Genomic DNA, 20106 nt, shown 5'->3' with positions numbered 1-20106 from the left:
TGACATTCCGACTACAATGCACAATGAAACAGTGGCACTATATGCAGATGACACAGCATACTGGTGCACTCCCCCCCCCCCCCCCCCACCACAATGACAATACAATGAAAAACAACCAGCTGCTTACTGAAACTAGAAGGATGTAAGGCCAAATGGTGCATCTGATCAGACCCAAATAAAACAAACTGTGCTTTTCTACACAGGAAGTGACAAGCAAAAGACGACAAAACAACATGGATTTGCAATTCACACTCTGGAACACACCTCTAACACACACCAGCACTGGCAGATATCTATGAGTATACATTGACAAACCATTGAGTTGGCAAACACACATCATCTACCTACTTGACAAAACATAAAGACGACAGAGACTCATCAGACGAGTATAAGGAGACATCCACGGCTGCAGCCTGAACACAGCCCTCCACACTTACAGCAATTTTGTGAGACCTGTACTCGAATATGCCTCCTTCCCGCTAGGTGGACTGACGACTTAAAAATTAGATAGGGCTGAACATAGACTTGTTTGCAGCATCGCCAACCTCCACCCACAAACACCAAGGCACCTTGTATATGACATAAGAGGAATAGAACTCCTGCAGACAAGACTTAACCAAGTGCAGAGCAAATTATGGCAGACACATATTGACACGGAACCCAGAAACAACAGATGACTAAAATACAAATACACATACCCAGCACATACAGTGGCACAAAATACCTCCAAAGTCTTCCTGGATATAGCACCAACTATGGAACCCCTCACCAGAAACACTATCATGCCATCCCACCTTGACACCAGACAGTGACCAAGAATAAACACTCAGATGAGCACACACACACACACACACAAACAACAAAAAAACCTCCAACACTAAGGAAAACAACCTCAAAAGAAGCAACCTGCACCCTGTGCAAGGCTGTATATGATCAAATCCACCAACAGACTTCACCCACACCCTACCCCACAACAACACACATTGTAACATAACAAACAAAAAAACATGCAGCATCCTTCAAAACAGAAGGAACCTTGTAACATAGCATTATACACAATAAATAATCTTATATTAATTAGTTATTTATGTATGTTATTAACTTTGTCATCATCCTACCTGATTTACCACCCCCCCCCCCCCCCAAAAAAAATTCCATCTTACCTTAATTACGCTTATAATATCAATGTTAAAAAATGTTTACTCTTAATATGACAAGCAATATATTATATGTAAAAATTTTTGTCAAAATGACCTAGTAGTACTTCCCTCTATCAACTGTAAGTAAAGAATTATCTTAAAATGTTAATGTAACTCAGTGGGAGCACCTTTACAAACTCTAGGATAAGCTTGTCGACCATAGTCTCATGCTGGTAGGCATAGCGCTTGCCAGCACAGTACATGCTTGAGGAGTGTCTCTTTAGAGATGCAGGCAAATAATTCACATTGGTGCGAAGTGAGCTCGTTGTAGTTCTCGCCACCGCTGCTGCGGCTGCATCCACTGCCGCTGCTGCCGGAGCTGCCGGCGTTGTTGTTGCAACCGCTATTGCCATCATCGTAGCTGTTGCCACTGCTGCTGTTGTCACCGCCATTGTCACCATGGCTGCCACCGCTGCTGCCGTCATTGTCATCATTGATGGACCTTCGAAAAAATAGCTAAGTTGTTGCAAGGTCACATTTCGAGCTAGAGGTTAGGGCTTCGTCATTCCAGAAAGCCGGAATTTAGGGCTGGTTTGAGCTAGGGGATGCTGGAGAGCCAGAGCCCCTGCTGCAGCACAACAATTGCGTGTTCTGTCAGACCAGTCCAAGAACCAGGTTCAGACAAGCGATCATGGGTAGGAGTCCATCTCCATTCCCGCCCCACCAACTGTAGTGACAAAATTCAAATGAAAAGCACAACTATCAGACACTCCTAACATGGAGAAAAAACAAAGGCACACAATTAGATCCCTCCAACCCACACGAAGAGGAGGAATGAGCCAGCCTGAGAATGACACACCAGGTACCATCCATGGAAAAGTCTCCCCACCATAAAAGAAGCCAAAGATCTCCAAAAGTGCTGCTACAACTCAACCAAGATAACTTCTCATTTGAGAGTGAAAACTTCTACAATGTTCTGGACATGACAGAACAACACCCACATGACATGGCAACCAAACATGAACCGAAAGAAGCAGGCATAGGCCTATGTGCCGGATAGTAAGAAGTCAACACAGGTACATGAGCTGACCCTCGACCTCCAAATAACCAGTCAGCAAAAGACGCTGAAATCAACACCAGAATACCACCAACAGCAGCTTTGCGACCTTATAAAACTCTACAAAATGCTGAAACAAAAAATCAAAGGTACCCTCAAAGCCATCTTCTGAGGTGATGACACCAAGTATCATTTCAATACAATAGACGATTATCGGCCAGCCGAGGTGTTCCTCTACAAGTAAAACCTGCCACATTTTGGCCAACAACTAACGGAGGAAAGATCCCTCAAATTCGTCATAAAAGGCCTAGTACCAAAAACTGCTGAGATCGAAGTCAAAATAGCCCCTGAAGAACTAGGCCACAAGATCTTCTTGGTGCACAAATATGAAATGGGACCATGCAAGATGCGAACTCATCCAACAAGGAACACACCATGTTTCCACACTAATGCGTGCACAAGCAGGCTGCCTATATGACAAGCAATATCTACTTTATTTATTTATTTATTTATTTACGTCCTGAATCTTTGTGGTACATATACCATACCTTAGATGTTGGACAAAATGATATTACATTAATATACTGTTACATTGGTGTATACATTACATTTATAAATTGTTACATTTTTATATTGTTACATTACATTTTTGTATTGTTACAACCAACTTATTTTTCAAGATACTGTGTTACTGAGTAAAAACAGTTTTCCAAGAGATATGATGTTACAGATTTTTTAAAGCTATGGATTTTGTTTATGGCCTTTAGGTTACTTGGCAGCTTATTAAACAAATGTGAACCTGAGTGATACACACCTTTCTTGCACACTGTGGTATAACAATGATGTCTGTGTATGTCACTATTTGCCCTTGTATGGTGTTCATGTACAGATTTATTTTGAATAAATACATTTCCATTTTTTAGCATGCTTTTTTTTAGGAACATACAACTTCTAGTATATAGATACATGGTAGGGGTAGAATCCCCAGATCTTTAAAGAATGGTTTGCATGATTTTCAGCTGTTGGCATTTTTCATTACCCTCATAATCTTTTTTTGTTTCTGGAATGTGGTTATGCAATGAGGAGAATTTCCCCAGAATATGATGCCATATCTTAATAGGGAGTGTATGCAAGCGTAATACACTGCTCTAACTGTTTCAGGACTTGTGTTGTTCCATATAATCCTCATCGCATAAGTCATTTTGGATAGTTTAGAATATAATGAAGTGATGTGGGAATTCCATTTAAGATTGTCTTGTAAGTAGATGCCAAGAAATTTTGCTTCAGTGACACTGTTAATTCTTTGGTTTTCCATTGACATGTTTGGTTTTAATGGGTTTTTTGAGGGGTTATCAGTAATTTATTCTTCATAAACCACTCTGAGACATTTTCACTTGTGACTTTAGCATTTAAAGTTAGAGCCATTTCATTTTCACCTTCAATTAATATGCTTGTGTCATCTGCAAATAGCACTGGTTCGGAGTGTTGAATGTGTAGGGGGAAGTCGTTTATGAAAATTAGGAACAGAAAGGGACCTAAAATTGAGCCTTGTAGTACACCGTGGGTTAATGTGGAAGGTTTCGATTCATAAGCTTGGAGTTCGTTTTTTCCCATGTGTTTTACCTCTGTTATCTGAGAGCGATTTTCTAGGTAGGATTTCAGCCACTCGATATGAAAACAGTCATTGAGGATTTCAGGCAACGAGCCAGACTGGCAAAATGCCACATGTGCCAAAAATATGAGCACATGACCGACTACTGTAAAATGCTGACCAGATGCCTTCGTTGCTCAGGTCTACACCAGTCCACAGACAGCGACAAGAGCACTGAAGGACCACTCTGCAAGGGGCTGCATCCTGCAAACTTCGAATGAAGTGAAGAATATCAGAAATGTCTCAAACCATTTCGATGCATCCGGAAAACATCAACCCACAGCCAAAGACGCCAGAGGAATGCCTCTTACAACACACCAGAAACTGAAGAGATAAACGAGTTCCCGATACTACCTCGAAACCTGAAAGACCACCCATGTACTACATTCCCTAATCACAACAGGATTCACTGGGAACATCACCATGGAAGTCAAAGCAAACCTGACATGCAACCACAACCAAGTACTTGCAATAATTCACAAAATAACCCCAGCAATAACAGCAGCAGAAAAATGCTATAAAACAGATTGGGATCAATTCAGAACTTTCCTCATTGAAGAGACCCAACCAACTAAGGACCTATCAACAATCGAAAAAATAGCACGGCGATTCACACCCTTACAAAAGGGCATTCCAACATGCAGATCGCCTCGTTACCATGGTCACCATCCAAGACCAACACACTGACAACTTCCCCCACCCATCCACGAACTCCGCCATAAGAAAGGCTAACATGACAGCATACCCATGACACTCTATGCCATACAGATACAAACCAATTGAAGTGTGAACTAGAGAAATGGCTAATACGCACATCAAAAAAGCTTTCCATCACCCTGGTTCCCAGAACTCCTGAAGACAGACGTTGACTTTGTATTTTGTATCACAGACACAGTCCCTTTGACTGTTCAAAGATGTCACTATACCTGCCCAAACATGTAAACAACCATGCATGAGCAGCGCGTGTTAGATGAAGGGGTTCTGACAGCCTATCAGTTCTAATCATTCCACCAGGAAGGAGGTACACGGCTCGTGTTGTCTGTAGTTCAACCATGCCTAGACGGTCAATACCGTGGTTCGATCGTGACCACATTGTTACTTTTTGCCAGGAAAGGCTCTCAACAAGGGAAGTGTCCAGGCATCTCAGAGTGAACCAAAGCGATGTTGTTCGGACATGGAGGAGATACAGAGAGACAGGAACTGTTGATGACATGTCTCGCTCAGGCCGCCCAAGGGCTACTACTGCAGTGGACGACCGCTACCTACGGATTATGGCTCGGAGGAACCCTGACAGCAACGCCACCATGTTGAATGATGCTTTTTGTGCAGCTACGGGACATCGTGTTACGACTCAAACTGTGTGCAATAAGCTGCATGATTCGTAACGTCACTCCCGACGTCCATGGTGATGTCCATCTTTGCAACCACAACACTATGCAGCATGGTGCAGATGGGCCCAAAACATGCCAAATCGACCTTTCAGGATTGGCATCACGTTCTCTTCACCGATGAGTGTCACATATGCCTTCAACCAGACAATCGTCGGAGACATGTTTGGAGGCAACCTGGTCAGGCTGAATGCCTTAGACGCACTGTCCAGCCAGTGCAGCGAAGTAGAGGTTCCCTGCTGTTTTGGAGTGGCATTATGTGGGGCCGACATAAACCTCTGGTGGTAATGGAAGGCACCGTAATGGCTGTACGATACGTGAATGCCATCCTCCGAACGATAGTGCTACCATATCGGCAGCATGTTGGTAAGGCATTTATCTTCATGGACGAAAATTCAAGCCCGTTTCGTGAATGACTTCCTTGACGATAATGACATCACTCAACTAGAGTGGCCAGCATGTTCTTCAGACATGAACCCTATCGACTATGCCTGGGATAGATTGAAAAGGGCTGTTTACGGACGACATGGCCCACCAACCACTCTGAGGGATCTACGCCGAATCGCCGTTGAGAAGTGGGGCAATCTGGACCAACAGTGTCTTGATGAACTTGTGGATAGCATGTCACAACGAATACAGGCATGCATCAGTACAAGAGGACGTACTACTGGGTATCAGAGGTACTGGTATGTACTGCAATCTGGTCCACCACCTCTGAAGGTCTCACTGTATGTTGGTACAAACATGCAATGTGTGGTTTTCATGAGCAATAAAAAGGGCAGAAATGATGATTATGTTGATCTCTATTCCAATTTTCTGTTCAGGTTCCGGAACTCTCAGAACTGAGGTGATGTAAAACTTTTTTTGATCTGTGTAGAATGGTGTGTGGAGGTGTGCGAGGACAAAATGGAGGTCTTCAAACTCCAAGAAAAGGAAGAATGACGAATAGTAAAATGTCCAAAAGGAACCAAAACAGCAAACCAAGGACCCGTGCATGATGCCTTGTCGAGGGCTAAACTCCTAGCCAACAACTCTGAAACTCAAAACACTCTCCTAAAATTTTATGTAAGAATTCATGAAAACCATCAGCATGACACAGCAGTAGCCTAGTCAGTCGGAGCACTCCAAAACAATACCCCAACCACCAAGGTTTGCCACATCTACAGAAGCAAGGAAAGAAATCCGAAAGAGAAAAGGTTTGCACCAGGACTGGATAAAATTACACATGTGCACCTCAAGAACCTACCCAGAAAAGCAATAGTGTTGTTAACCAGCATCATTAACGGATACATGCAGATAAGCTACCTTCCCTCACCCTGGAAGCTGTCCAAGCTTATCACCATTCCAAAATCAGGCAAAAATTCCCACAGATAATAGACCCATCATCTTACTACGAACCATGGGTAAATTATTTGAGAGGATAATTCTGGACAGAATCCAGACCGTCCTCATGGAAGATGAGGCCCGGAGACCGGAGCAATTCGTATTCCAACAAAAAGTCTCAGTCGAATTTCAGGTGCTTAGATTGACTGAGCATATCACCCACAACATGAATGTCAAAAAACTGAACCGCAGCTGTCTTCCTGGATTGGGAGAGAGCCTGTGACAAGTTGTGGCACAACAGCTTCATCTGGAAAATAGTACAACAAACCACCATTCCATATACTTATGCCAAACTCCCTGATGACTTTCTCAGCAACAGGCAATTCGTGGTCGAAGTATACGGCAATCGCTCATCTCACAGAATACTCGACATAGAGATACCACAAGGATTGATCCTATCCCCAACTCTAATCAATATTTATGCTAATGATATCCCCACCACTGAAGGTGTTCACATCGCCCTTTTCGCGGACGACATTGCCTTCTACACAAGTGTCAAAACGTATCAGGCTAACACAAGGAAACTTCAAAGGCAACTCAATGAAGTACAAAACTGTTGCTGCTCACACAAGTTGACACTCAGTGCAAGAAAGACGACAGCTGTCTACTTTACAAGAAAATGACCCTTTCACCTAGAACTACTACACCTCAATGCGCAAGAATTACGCTGGATGAAGGAAGTCAAATACCTATGCACTACACTCGACAGAAAGTTAACTTACAACCGACACATCAATTGACCCAATATAAAAAAAAACTGTCCTCTCCACCATGACTTACAGCTGTACATCATGGGGAGCAGACAGCAAAACCAAAAACACGAACTCCAGATAGTCCAGAACAAAGTTCATCTTAGATGCTGCCACATGAACAAAAGTAACGATCCTCCATGAAGCCCTGGAGACAGATTCCGTAGAAATAACAGTTAAAAAGCTAGCTAAAACAGTCTACAAAAAGCTAGACAACTATAGAGCAGGTACCTGAGAAACATAGGTACAAGTAAACCCAAAACATTGCATAAACAACGGGTCTCACACAGCGTCATAGAGCCACCAACGTAAATTAGGCCCACCAAAAGCGGAAGATACCATGCTATTATATGTACTCACCTAGAATAAGACATAGTCTAATTCATGTTAGAAGAATAGGACACAGGCTAATTCATATTAGATCACAAGTATAGACTAAGAAAACTACGGAACGTCGTCCTAATGGCAATAATGCTAGAAAGTGCACATGAAACATCAACCACATGGAAGAAATAAAAAAACCAAAGCCTCAACTCAATGAGGCACAGCACCCCACCTACGGCAGCGGATTGGCGAACTTCTAAGTTCGAAAAATTCACGATCCTATCCCTCAAAGGTTAAATAAAGAGTGCCATCACAGCACAAAAAACAAAATCGCAGTACAACAAAACACATCAAACCGGCGAAGCCAGTGGGACTGATCTTCAACAAAATTACACAAAAAAAGCTTGTCGACCAGTTGCAGGAAACACTTGATGAAGACGCCAAGCTACGACCACCGGCAGTACACCCGATTCCTCGAGATGACACTGAGTTTATTTAAACATGTTGAGTGTTTATAGATCAATGTTCATGCTTCTGTTTTGTTATAACTATTTCTTTTATTTCAAGGTATTCTCGTATTTATTTGTATTCAGATGAATACTTGCTTAATATTTGGGAATGCCGAACAGCTGGAGCTGGTTATAGCATGAATATTGTTTGTGCAACAACATCTGTGATTTATTCAAAGTGAATTTTATCCTGCAGATTCAACTTAAGTCTAATTTATATATTTTAAAAAGAAGGAAGGAAGATTGGCTTTTATGTCCCATTGACAATGAGGTCATTTGACACAAAGCACAAGCTTGGATTGTGTCAAGGATCAGGAAAGAAATTGGCCATGCCCTTTCAAAGGGGCTATCCTGCCATTTGCCTGGAGCGATTTAGGGAAATCACAGAAAACCCAAACCTGGATGGCCCGACGTGAGTTTGAAGCGTCGTCCTCCCGAATGCGAGTCCTCTGTGCTAACCAGTGCACCACCTCATTCGATTTATGCATTGTATTGATAATATAGGAAGGAGATTGAATTGGTTCTAGCTATGAACTTTCTGTATGCGTTGGGGACAGCCGCAAGCTTGTCATAACCAGAGAAAGCACAACCAACTGAAGTCCTGTTATGGAGCCACTTTGTTCCTTCAACTCGTTGCACTCATCATGAAGGCATTCTCGGAAAATCACATATGTTTAACATCACAAGAGAGGGATTTGTCATGGCAGCAACTTTCATTGTTTTCAGCTGCCTTCCCTTAATGCCAGAAGAGGTCACTGGCAATTTCTGGCAGGTGCTAGGACATGGCATGAAAGTAATAGGAACCACCGCTGAATTCCACCTGAGACAGAGTAAGGAAGTAACCAGCAGTTGCCGTAAATGTTACAGAGTATTATCAAATATGGAATCGCTCCCTGGCCACATGAAACGATATTTGTGCCAATTGAAACAGCAAACCCGAAAGATCACCTAATTCAGAAGCTGAGAACCATGGGCAATCCTGTGCTCTGGTGATTTAAGATCTGGGCATTCTGTGCGGGACGTATAAGTGAAATGTAAACATTCTATCATGAGACGTGTAGCCTCCTACATTATGAGCAGCGGACAGCATCTGATATAGTGAGAAGAGACGCAAGCATGCTAGCAGGCATGATGGTTAAATAAGCATAGCAGCAGTAGACCAGATTATTCTTTGCTCTGACTGCAGTAATATGCACTTAAGCCATATCACTTATAGTATACCATGAGTGTAAAAGTATTGTTGATCACTGTCATTTGTTTTATTAATTTATTTAATTTCACGAGAGTTGCTCTTTTAGTTAATTGTCAGTTTGTGTGATCTGTTTGAATAAAGTGTTCTTTAGTTAGAAGAAACCCAGAAACTTAACCACATTTTTCCTTTCCATTCAGAATGTGCACATCACTGCCACCAGTAAAATTTATCTTATCATTCTTCAAATGAAGTTTTGTTCATTTCATGGATGCCATTCCAACACACATGGCAGGCAGCACACAACCGATAACTGCCTGGAAGTAACTGTATGCTTATTGATCTACTTATAGGAAGCATATTTTATTGGCACTCAGCATGGGACCTAGCTGAAACCAGTCACCTATTTCAGTATTTGTTTTAATATTTTCAATGAGCTTATCAAGTGGTTTCAGTCAGTAGATCCAAGTATGGGGACTGATTTGTTCTCCGTCGTTTTTCCCAAATATGTCTTTAAGGTTCGTTTGCACAAATAATTTACTGTGTTTGACGTTGGAAACTATGCAACTACACTAGTTTCCGAAATTAGAGCAACAAACCGCTATTTATGTCTGGACGATCGTGTTCAGCACGGAAGATGGCATTCTGGTCAACCGACAACCTAGCCAACGATGGCGTCAGGGTGCCTATGAAACGAGTTGTATTTGTCCGGTATCACCACACCCAGAATCGCTGTGTACACAATCACATAACGGTGCAGTATGGCACAGAGAAGATGTCTACCAGAGGGCCAGAGGAAGAAAGGAAGCAGAACAGTCGCTAACTGATGTGGCCCGATGGCTTATTGTGAATCGTTCTGTTGTTTCTCGGATGTGGTGAGAGTTTATATAGACCGAAATGGTATCCCGAAGACCAGGTCAGAGCCGACCACGTGTGACTTCAGAAGAGAGGACTGTTATTTGGCTGTAAGGTCACAACAGTAGCGCTTTAATACTGAATGGCAACTGGTGTGTGAGCTCGCAGCATCCACTGGACGTGTTGTATGGAGGCAAATGGTGTTCAAAAGGCTTCGTCAGAGTGGCCTTTACTGTCAGAGACCAAATGTATGTCTGCCTTTGACGCGTCTTCACAGAAGGGAACGTCTAGAGTGGAGTCATCAACATGCCACCTGGGCGGTCGAACATAGGGCCCATGTTGTTTTCACAGATGAGTCCCAATTTAGTCTGGAGAGTTATTCTCAATGGATTGGCATCTGGTGGGAACGTGGAACACGATTTCGGGACGCACACACTGTGGAAAGAGACTGATATCGAGGAGGGTCCCTAATGGTATGGGCAGGGATTTTGTTCACCAAATGAACCCCTCTTCTTGAAATTGTTCGGGTGAATCAGCGACGTTTAACTGCTGTCAGGTATCGTGACGAGGTCTTGGGACCTCATTTGCGGTCATTGCGAGGTTCTGTAGGCCCAGACTTCGTACATATGGGCGATAATGCTCGAGCTCATAGAGCATAGGTGGGTGATGTTTTATTGGAAACAGAAGATACTGCACGCATTTGAATCCCATAGAACTTCAGTACTGTTAAGCTGGAAAAAACGAAAAACATTTTTGTCTACAGTTATGTATGTTGCAGTTTTTTACGTTCTGTATTCTTTACGTTGTTTCTACTTTACTGTCACCCGTTTATACTGTTGTGTGGCAAAATAAATGCAAGATATCAAAATTTCCGTTTATTGCTTAATTTTGGACTCCAGTGTATGAAGAGACTGTAATGGGTATAATACGATTAAGGCTCTAAAATTTATAATCTGCTTACATCACCTGACAAGTCTACATCTACATCTACACCTACACACTTACTCTACTAGCCACCGTACGGTGCATGGCGGACAGCTACCAGTCGTTTTCTTTCCTGTTCCACTCACAAATAGACCGAGGGAAAAACAACTGTCTATTTGCCTCCATACGAGTCATAACTTCCTGTATCTTCATGGGCCTCAAGCAAAATGAACAGTCTTCGGCACAATACCTGGCCAGCGGTCGGTTGCCACAGGCTCCAAGTCCGCGCTGATCATGGTATTAGGCTATGTTTGCGCCTGTAGTCTGGCAGTAAACAGCCCATTCTTCTCAATTCAACGTCTAACGTTCGAAACCGATCTTTCTCTACATTTTTAGAGCGCCTTTCGTCTGAATGTTGAAGTACACTACTGGCCATTAAAATTGCTACACCACGAGGCTGACTTGCTACAGACGCGAAATTTATCCGACAGGATGAAGATGCTGTGATATGTTAATGATTAGATTTTCAGAGCATTCACACAAGGTTGGCGCCGATGGCGACACCTACAACGTGCTGACATGAGGAAAGTTTCCAACCGATTTTTCATACACAAACAGCAGTTGACCGGCGTTGCCTGGTGAAACGTTGTTGTAATGCCTCGTGTAAAGAGAAGAAATGTGTACCATCACGTTTCCGACTTTGATAAAGGTCGGATTGTAGCCTATCGCGATTGCGGTTTATCGTATCGCGACATTGCTGCTCGCATAGGTCGAGATCCAATGGCTGTTAGCAGAATATGGAATCGGTGGGTTCAGGAATGTAATACGGAACGCCGTGCTTGATCCCAACGGCCTCGTATCACTAGCAGTCGAGATGATAGGCATCTTATCCGCACGGCTGTAACGGATCGTGCAGCCACGTCTCGATCCCTGAATCAACAGTTGGGGACGTTTGCAAGACAACTATCTGCACGAACAGTTCGACGGCGTTTGCAGCAGCATGGACTATCAGCTCGGAAACCATGGCTGCAGTTATCCTTGACGCTGCATCATAGACAGGAGCGCCTGCGATGGTGTACTCAACGAAGAACCTGGGTGCACGAATGGCAAAACGTAATTTTTTCGGATGAATCCAGGTTCTGTTTACAGCATCATGATGGTCGCATCCGTTTTTGGCGACACCGCGGTGAATGCACATTGGAAACGCGTATTCGTCATCACCATACTGGCGTATCACCCAGCGTGATGGTATGGGGTGCCATTGGTTACACGTCTCGGTCACCTCTTGTTCGCATTGACGGCACTTTGAACAATGAACGTTACATTTCAGATGTGTTACCACCTGTGTCTCTACCTTTAATTCGAAACCCTACATTTCAGCAGGATAATGCACGACCGGATGTTGCAGGTCCTGTACGGACCTTTCTGGATAGAGAAAATGTTCGACTGCTGCCCTGGGCAGCACATTCTCCAGATCTCTCACCAATTGAAAACGTCCGGTCAATGGTGGCCGAGCAACTGGCTCGTCACAATACGCCAGTCACTACTCTTGATGAACTGTGGTATCGTGTTGAAGCTGCATGGGCAGCTGTACATGTACACGCCATCCAAGGTCTGTATGACTCAATGCCCAGGCATATCAAGGCCGTTATTACGGCCAGAGGTAGTTGTTCTGGGTACTGATTTCTCAGGATCTATGCAGCCAAATTGCGTGAAAATGGAATGACATGTCAGTTCTAGTATAATATATTTGTCCAATGAATACCCGTTTATCATCTGCATTTCTTCTTGGTGTAGCAATTTTAATGGCCATTAGTGTACAATGTATATCACTTTCAGATATACCAGTAATAACAGTTCCGTCCAGTAACACTTTTGTGAAAGATTTCTTTGTAGACCGTCTGCCTCTGAACGTCAGACCTCACTGGGACCCACTTGCTCGCGCCCGGCAGCGGCAGCCGCAGCAGCGCTCCACTCCCTCGCATTTTGTCAAAAGCTTTGGAGACTATAAAATGCTTCAGTGTTTTTGAGTGATCGTCCACAAAAAAGTCTACGATTTGCATTTCATGCTCGGTAGCAACAGAGGCAGATGACTTTTTTTTATGTGATGAGTATTGAATTACACAAATATGCGAGACACGAATATGGCTCAAAATTAATGTTATAGTTTGTGTTCCAGTCTGACTACCTCACTTATTTGTTTGATGTTATTTTATATTTTCATGGCTCATTTCTTTCTCTTTCAGGTACGATTCTTCATGCAATTTTTCATCAGGCTGTCGTCTGTTTTCGTCATGCCACTGTCAGTAACTGTGGTGTAATGAGCTTTACGGTCGTGGTTTGATTTCTTACACTAAATGTATGCGATAAACTATGTGAACACCTTGCAGTGCATGCTCTGTAACAGGGGTAGATAACCTTTTATACCTACTAGCCAACTATCTGACTCTGTTAGCAGTAAAACTTTCTAATCAGCGTACAGTTCAACGGGAATGGTGATTTATAAAGTAAGGAAGTAACTTTACATTATAAAATTTATACAGCAGAGTTACAGCAAGTTGAAAAATATACACTACTGGCCATTAAAATTGCTGCACCAAGAAGAAATGCAGATGATAAACAAGAATTCATTGGACAAATATATTATACTAGAACTGACATGTGAATACATTTTCATGCAATTTGGGTGCATAGATCCTGAGAAATCAGTACCCAGAACAAGCACCTCTGGCCGTAATAATGGTCTTGATACGCCCTGGCATTGAGTCAAACAGAGCTTGGATGGCGTTTACAGGTACAGCTGCCCATGCAGCTTCAACACGATACCACAGTTCATCAAGAGTAGTGACCGGTGTATTGTGACGAGCCAGTTGCTCGGCGTATTGTGACGAGTCAGTTGCTCGGCCACCAATGACCAGACGTTTTCAAGTGGTGAGAGATCTGGATATGTGCTGCCCAGGGCAGCAGTCGAACATTTTCTGTATCCAGAAAAGCCCGTACAGCACCTGCAACATCCGGTCGTGCATTATCCTGCTGAAATGTGGGGTTTCGCAGGGATCGAATGAAGGGTAGAGCCACGGGTCGTAACGCATCTGAAATGTAACGTCCACTGTTCAAAGTGCCGTCAATGTGAACAAGAGGTGACCGAGACGTGTAACCAATGGCACCTCATACCATCATGCCGGGTGATACGCCACTATGGCAATGACGAATACATGCTTCCAATGTGCATTCACCAAGATGTCGCCAAACACGGATGCGACCATCATGATGCTGTAAACAGAACCTGGATTGATCCGAAAAAACGACGTTTTGCCATTCGTGCACCCAGGTTCGTCGTCGAGTACACCATCGCAGGCGCTCCTGCCTGTGATGCAGCGTCAAGGGTAACCGCAGCCATGGTTTCCGAGCTGATAGTCCACGCTGCTGCAAACTTCATCAAACTGTTCGTGCAGATGATTGTTGTCTTGCAAACGTCCCCATCTATTGACTCAGGGATCGAGACGTGGCTGCACGATCCGTTGCAGCCATGCGGATAAGATGCCTGTCATCTCGACTGCTAGTGATACGATGCCGTTGGGATCCAGCGCGGCGTTCCGTATTACCCTCTTGAACCCACCGATTCCATATTCTGCTAACAGTCATTGGGTCTCGACCAACGCGAGCAGCAGTGTCGCGATACGATAAACCGCAATAGCGACAGGCTACAATCCGACCTTTATCAAAGTCGGAAACATGATGGTACGCATTTCTCCTCCTTACACGGGGCATCACATCAACGTTTCACCAAGCAACGCCGGTTAGCTGCTGTTTGTGTATGAGAAATCGGTTGGAAACTTTCCTCATGTCAGCACGTTGTAGGTGTCGCCACCGGCGCCTTCCTTGTGTGAATGCTCTGAAAAGCTAATCATTTGCATATCACAGCATCTTCTCCTTGTCGGTTAAATTTCATGTCTGTAGCATGTCATCTTCGTGGTGTAGCCGATACAAAATTTAATGAAAACACAACGAAATTTTTTAAATTAATTACTGGCTACCACCCAACATGAATGCTAGAACACCCAATAGCGGGCGGTAGGGACGAGGCTGCTTACGACAGCTCTATAGCAACGGAGGCACGTTGCATATTTTCAAGTCCACTGATGGATTCATGGAGAACTTAACGCTGATCGAAAGTGGTATTTAAGGTATTCAATTATATTTAAACCAACAAAATTGTCCATTTTTGAAGGTACAAAAGTGGAAGGAAGTTGCTAACGTCGGTGTCAGCAAATGTGTGCAGGGATGTGCAATTGCTATTTTACGGATTTAGCACAGAGTACCTATATTCACTACAAACTATTCCCCTGATATATGGGTGCTACGTGAGGAACAAAACAAAAGTTCTTTTTTTTTTTGTGGTCGAGTTGAAGTTCTTCAGAGATGTTCGTATAGTGAAGATGATTGGTATTCACAAAGCAGATATCTATGGCCATTAACATAGCTTACTGAGTCGAGCTTGTGAGAAGACTTAATGTGTAAAGGTTTTCTTTAAATTTTGTTAAAGAATTTCTTCTAGCAACTTGCAGTTGTATTAAATAAAACGGGAAATAATAACCTAGAGTGTGCTGGTCTGCACTGCGATTAGATGTAAGAACTCGTGTCGCCCTGGCATCTCAAGACAGGTGTGGAAAGACCGAACTAACAAAATGCTGCTCATAGCTTCCCTTTCTCTCATTAGAAAATTGGTCGCTGAGCCTCATAACGCAATGTTATAGATAGGAACAGTTGTTACTTACGTGAAGCATGGCATTCCTGTAGTCCAGAATAAAATTTTCTGTCTCACTGTCTCATAATACATGGCGATAATGTTAGTATAAGTCATTGAAATGGTAGGGGATTACAAGTGAATCTAGCGGAACAATTCAGTACCACATGCGGAAGTAATTGCTCTGCCACAAGATTGCCAAAAATTCGCAACGATGTTGCCAATTCTAAGCTGTGCAAGGGACAGCTATGCAGCGAACTATTTGTCATGCTCGTCTTATATGGGCGATCATGCCGGAGGAGGGAGCGCGTTTGGTTTTTATGCAGTGTTAACTCCTGATACTTTCTAACGTCGCGTATCCTACATAGCAAAACATACAACATTCCATTCTTCCAGATCCACTGGTCATGTACATCAGTACAAAATTGGGATAGAAAGCTCTTGTAAGTGAGCGAATAACAATAATAATAGTAACAAACCAATAAGGAATGAAGCTTATAGATTAAAAAAACATGTTGACAAATAAAAATAAAAGTAAACAAAAAGAAACCAACGTTCAGTTGGTGCAAATGTTTTCTCTCCATTTTGTTACTGAATTTCGATCTTGGTATTTCCAGAGAAAACAGAAAAAAAGAAACTGAAGCGATACCCATCGTTAGTCCAGAGCGATCTGGAACAGCAACTACCCTTGCCTTAGGTCATGAGATGAGCACGGCACCACGGGGCTAACACAATACTGCTTTGTTTAGCTCTCTGCCATTGTTCTGGTGGTAATTAATGCAGACAGTTCACAACATGAACTGCAAAATCAGCTGACACTGAAGTGCAGGGTCGCAAAATTAAATTTACTATCTCAGTCTCATATAAACACAATGAAGATTCAGATTACTTCATCATTATGAAAAGAGAATAATGCAAAAATTTAGTAGGTTCACTCAGCGCCAAACACAAGAGTGAGTAAATGATCATGAGGTACCAAACATGGTCACCAATATTGCCAGTTCTCAACTGCAATAGCTATATAAAAGTAGTGGGACAAAGAGAGTTCTACCCCACTCTGCATTGTTGCCAAATTTATTCAAGATGGCGGATCCAATATAGTGGCCATAGATGTGGCAATGCTGCACTGACATCACGGTGGGAAGTTCAAATTTTGATGGAAAAATAGGCCAATTGGGCTACCTCCACAAACCTAACACTCTCCTCCTCCCACCCCTTCCCTCCCCTCTCCCATCAGGAAATTGGCAAGAAAAGGACTCAGTCTGTGCTAGGCTGTTGGATAGGATGGACGTAAGTGTTTATTTTGCATAAATTGCTCCCATCCCTTCTCCATCTGGAAATTGGTGGGAAAAGGACTCAGTCTGTGCTGGTCTGCCAGATGGGACAGACGTAATTATGCATTGTTTATTTAAACAATTTGATATGTCATATCTGGTGTGTTCACCATGAGGTCTGGAGTCCAACTGACCTAGTTCACAGCACCACCACCAGAGGGCACTGTTACCCTCCCCCTCTCCTCTCCTGTGACATAATCCAAGAAACAGTCTGGGTAAAAAATGGCAGGAATAGGACTCAGTCTGTGTCTAGCTGCTGGACTGGTAGGATGTGGATGAGATGTCTGTGCTGGAGAAAGAGGAGTTTAATGGGTATATTAGCTGTAACCATGTATCTGAGGACTGTGTTTATTGCAATTGTATTTGGTGAAGACAAATACGCTTCATGAAATAATGAAGATGCAGCAGTATGGGGCTGAGTTACACTTTGCAACTCATGCTGATAAATACGTGTGCTGTAACTATAGATCATTTGATAAAATTCCAGTCAGTCTTCCAAAACACATGAGGCAAGACGTTCAGTCCTGTGTGCATGCTCCGATGGAAGAGAGGTCATGCACTGGCTTATGGCATGCGCCCATGCATGGGCAGCAGCTGCAGGGCGGCACCCTGAGCACTCCCTGTCTTGTTGGACACCCACATGCGGCTCTCCTCCTTCCCATCCACAACTCATGGATACCCTTTGTCATTGAACATGAACCGCTTCAGTATTTATTACATTTGGTATTTCAGAATATTGTCACATACATAACTTGAAGTTGTGACAGGAACTAAATGTACCACTGCAGAAGTAGAGAAAGCATGGCAAATGACACGAGAATATTTAAACAATTACACGTTTTATTCTGAGGAATACCACCACGACCATACTTGAACACGGACTCTAAAAAAACGGATCACAGCACACTTTGAAACCATCCCTGAGACTCTTCGCACACTTTTGTGGAAAATAGCGTTGTTTTTGAGCACAAGCTGCTTCAGGAGATACTATATCCAGTTGACAATTTCTCTAAATACTCTTTTGAAAAAGATTGCTGCACAGTAGTTTGCCTCAATTTTGCAATGTATACCACCACACTTGAACACAGATTCTAAAAAGATTCCAGCACGCTTGTGAAACCTTCCAGAGACGACTTTGTGTGCTTTTGTGGGAAATACCCTTGTCTTTGAGCACGCGAAAACAGATACCGTCCATGTGCTGGTATCAAGCATGTGTGGCGATCCTATTAAATATACAGGTATTAATCCATTCGGTGATCCAAGTCACCTGCACAGACCAGTGTAGGTGTAGGAAGGTGTAGTGCAGGAAGATCATATCCCACAGACTATCAGCCACAAGAGAGGGTCTCTCTGTCCCTATGATTTTGTTTCATACATTGTTTTTTCTGCTATAACACATCCAGGCAGCGTATAGCTTTGTAAACCGCCATACATTTTGTTTTTTCCACCGTGACTTCGAGGTCTGTGTCAGGTTCTAAACTGGCATTAACACGTTTTGATCCATTAGCTTTGACTGAAAGCAGGACATCGCATGGTGTAAATTATGTTGCTGCTGCTCCAACACACACACAGGATGATTTTAAATACAAGACAGTCAAAACATACGGTCCGCCTCGGTAGCGCAGCAGTAGCGTTACCGCCTACCACGCAATGGGGCCTGGGTTCGATTCCCGACAGAGGACTGGGTGTTGTGTGTCCTTCATCATCATTTTCATCATCATCCACACACAAGTCGCTGAAGTGGTGTCAGCTAAAAAGACTTGCAATATGGCGCCGAACACTGAAGGGGATATCGCGGCCAATAAATGCATACGATCATTTTTTTTTTCACAACATATGGAAATGAGAAGAGTGTTGCGATGTTATAGAGCGTATCCAAACAGCTGTCCAAAGATAATTGATGACCTCTACATTTAAACTCAACTTTCACAGTGACGGGAGAGCTGATGGCTCGGTGTTGCATTTCAATTGATTCCACATATTCAGTCATGCTGTTTCAGTGCTAGTCATCCCCCAAAGGTGTTGCCCCTCCACCAAGACTGTCTCAAACAAGCGGTGTCAGTCAATCATTATGTGGAAATCAACAGCGTATTAGTGAATGGATGGGATGGAAAAGACGCCGACAATGTACCGTAACAAGCATCACAATTGATAGTGCAATCAATTTTAGCAGTCTACCAGTTTTTCAACGCCTCCCAGTGAAATGGCAGATGCTTCCCAGTTTCTGTATTAGTTCTAAAACCACCCCTCCACTACTTTGAGAGTGCCATTGCGAATGTAGATAGATGATTGTGCAGTATGTCCATTCATTGTTAATTCTCGAACATGTACACCAAAGTATACCAGAGACGAATCTACATATTTCTAGCTCTTCAATCACATGGCGTAATTTACGATTACGATTGCTGATCTTTCCCTATGCAGAGCATTCTCGCTTTCTTAGGATAAAGTTAGAGATTGAAGGATCTTCTCGCATTGTCTCTGATCGACCCTCCCTGAAACACTGACACAGATTTAATCTGCAGCTGACCATAAGTGGACCGCTACATTCCACGACTCGTGAAGGAGCAGAGCGAGCCGAATCCGTAATTGCTCTTCTGCGCCAATATTACACATGGCACCGTCCAAAAGCACAAAATCTCTCCAGATGCGCGCATGTCGTGGAGGTTAGCACCCCTTATTGGTGTATTGTAGATATGGAAGTGTTCTGATAATATAGCAGACAGTTAAGAAGAAGAAGAAACGGTTTTTTTATGCATGATGGAGCTCCAGATGGACAGAGTTTGAAGTATTTTACGTAAATTAACTGCGCTATCATTTCTAAAGTATCGTTCTAGTGTCTGGGGTCACTACCAAG

The sequence above is a fragment of the Schistocerca nitens genome, chromosome 3, assembly GCF_023898315.1.
Source record: "Schistocerca nitens isolate TAMUIC-IGC-003100 chromosome 3, iqSchNite1.1, whole genome shotgun sequence".
Classification (NCBI taxonomy): Eukaryota; Metazoa; Arthropoda; class Insecta; order Orthoptera; family Acrididae; genus Schistocerca; species Schistocerca nitens.
This window is presented reverse-complemented; position numbering follows the sequence as displayed.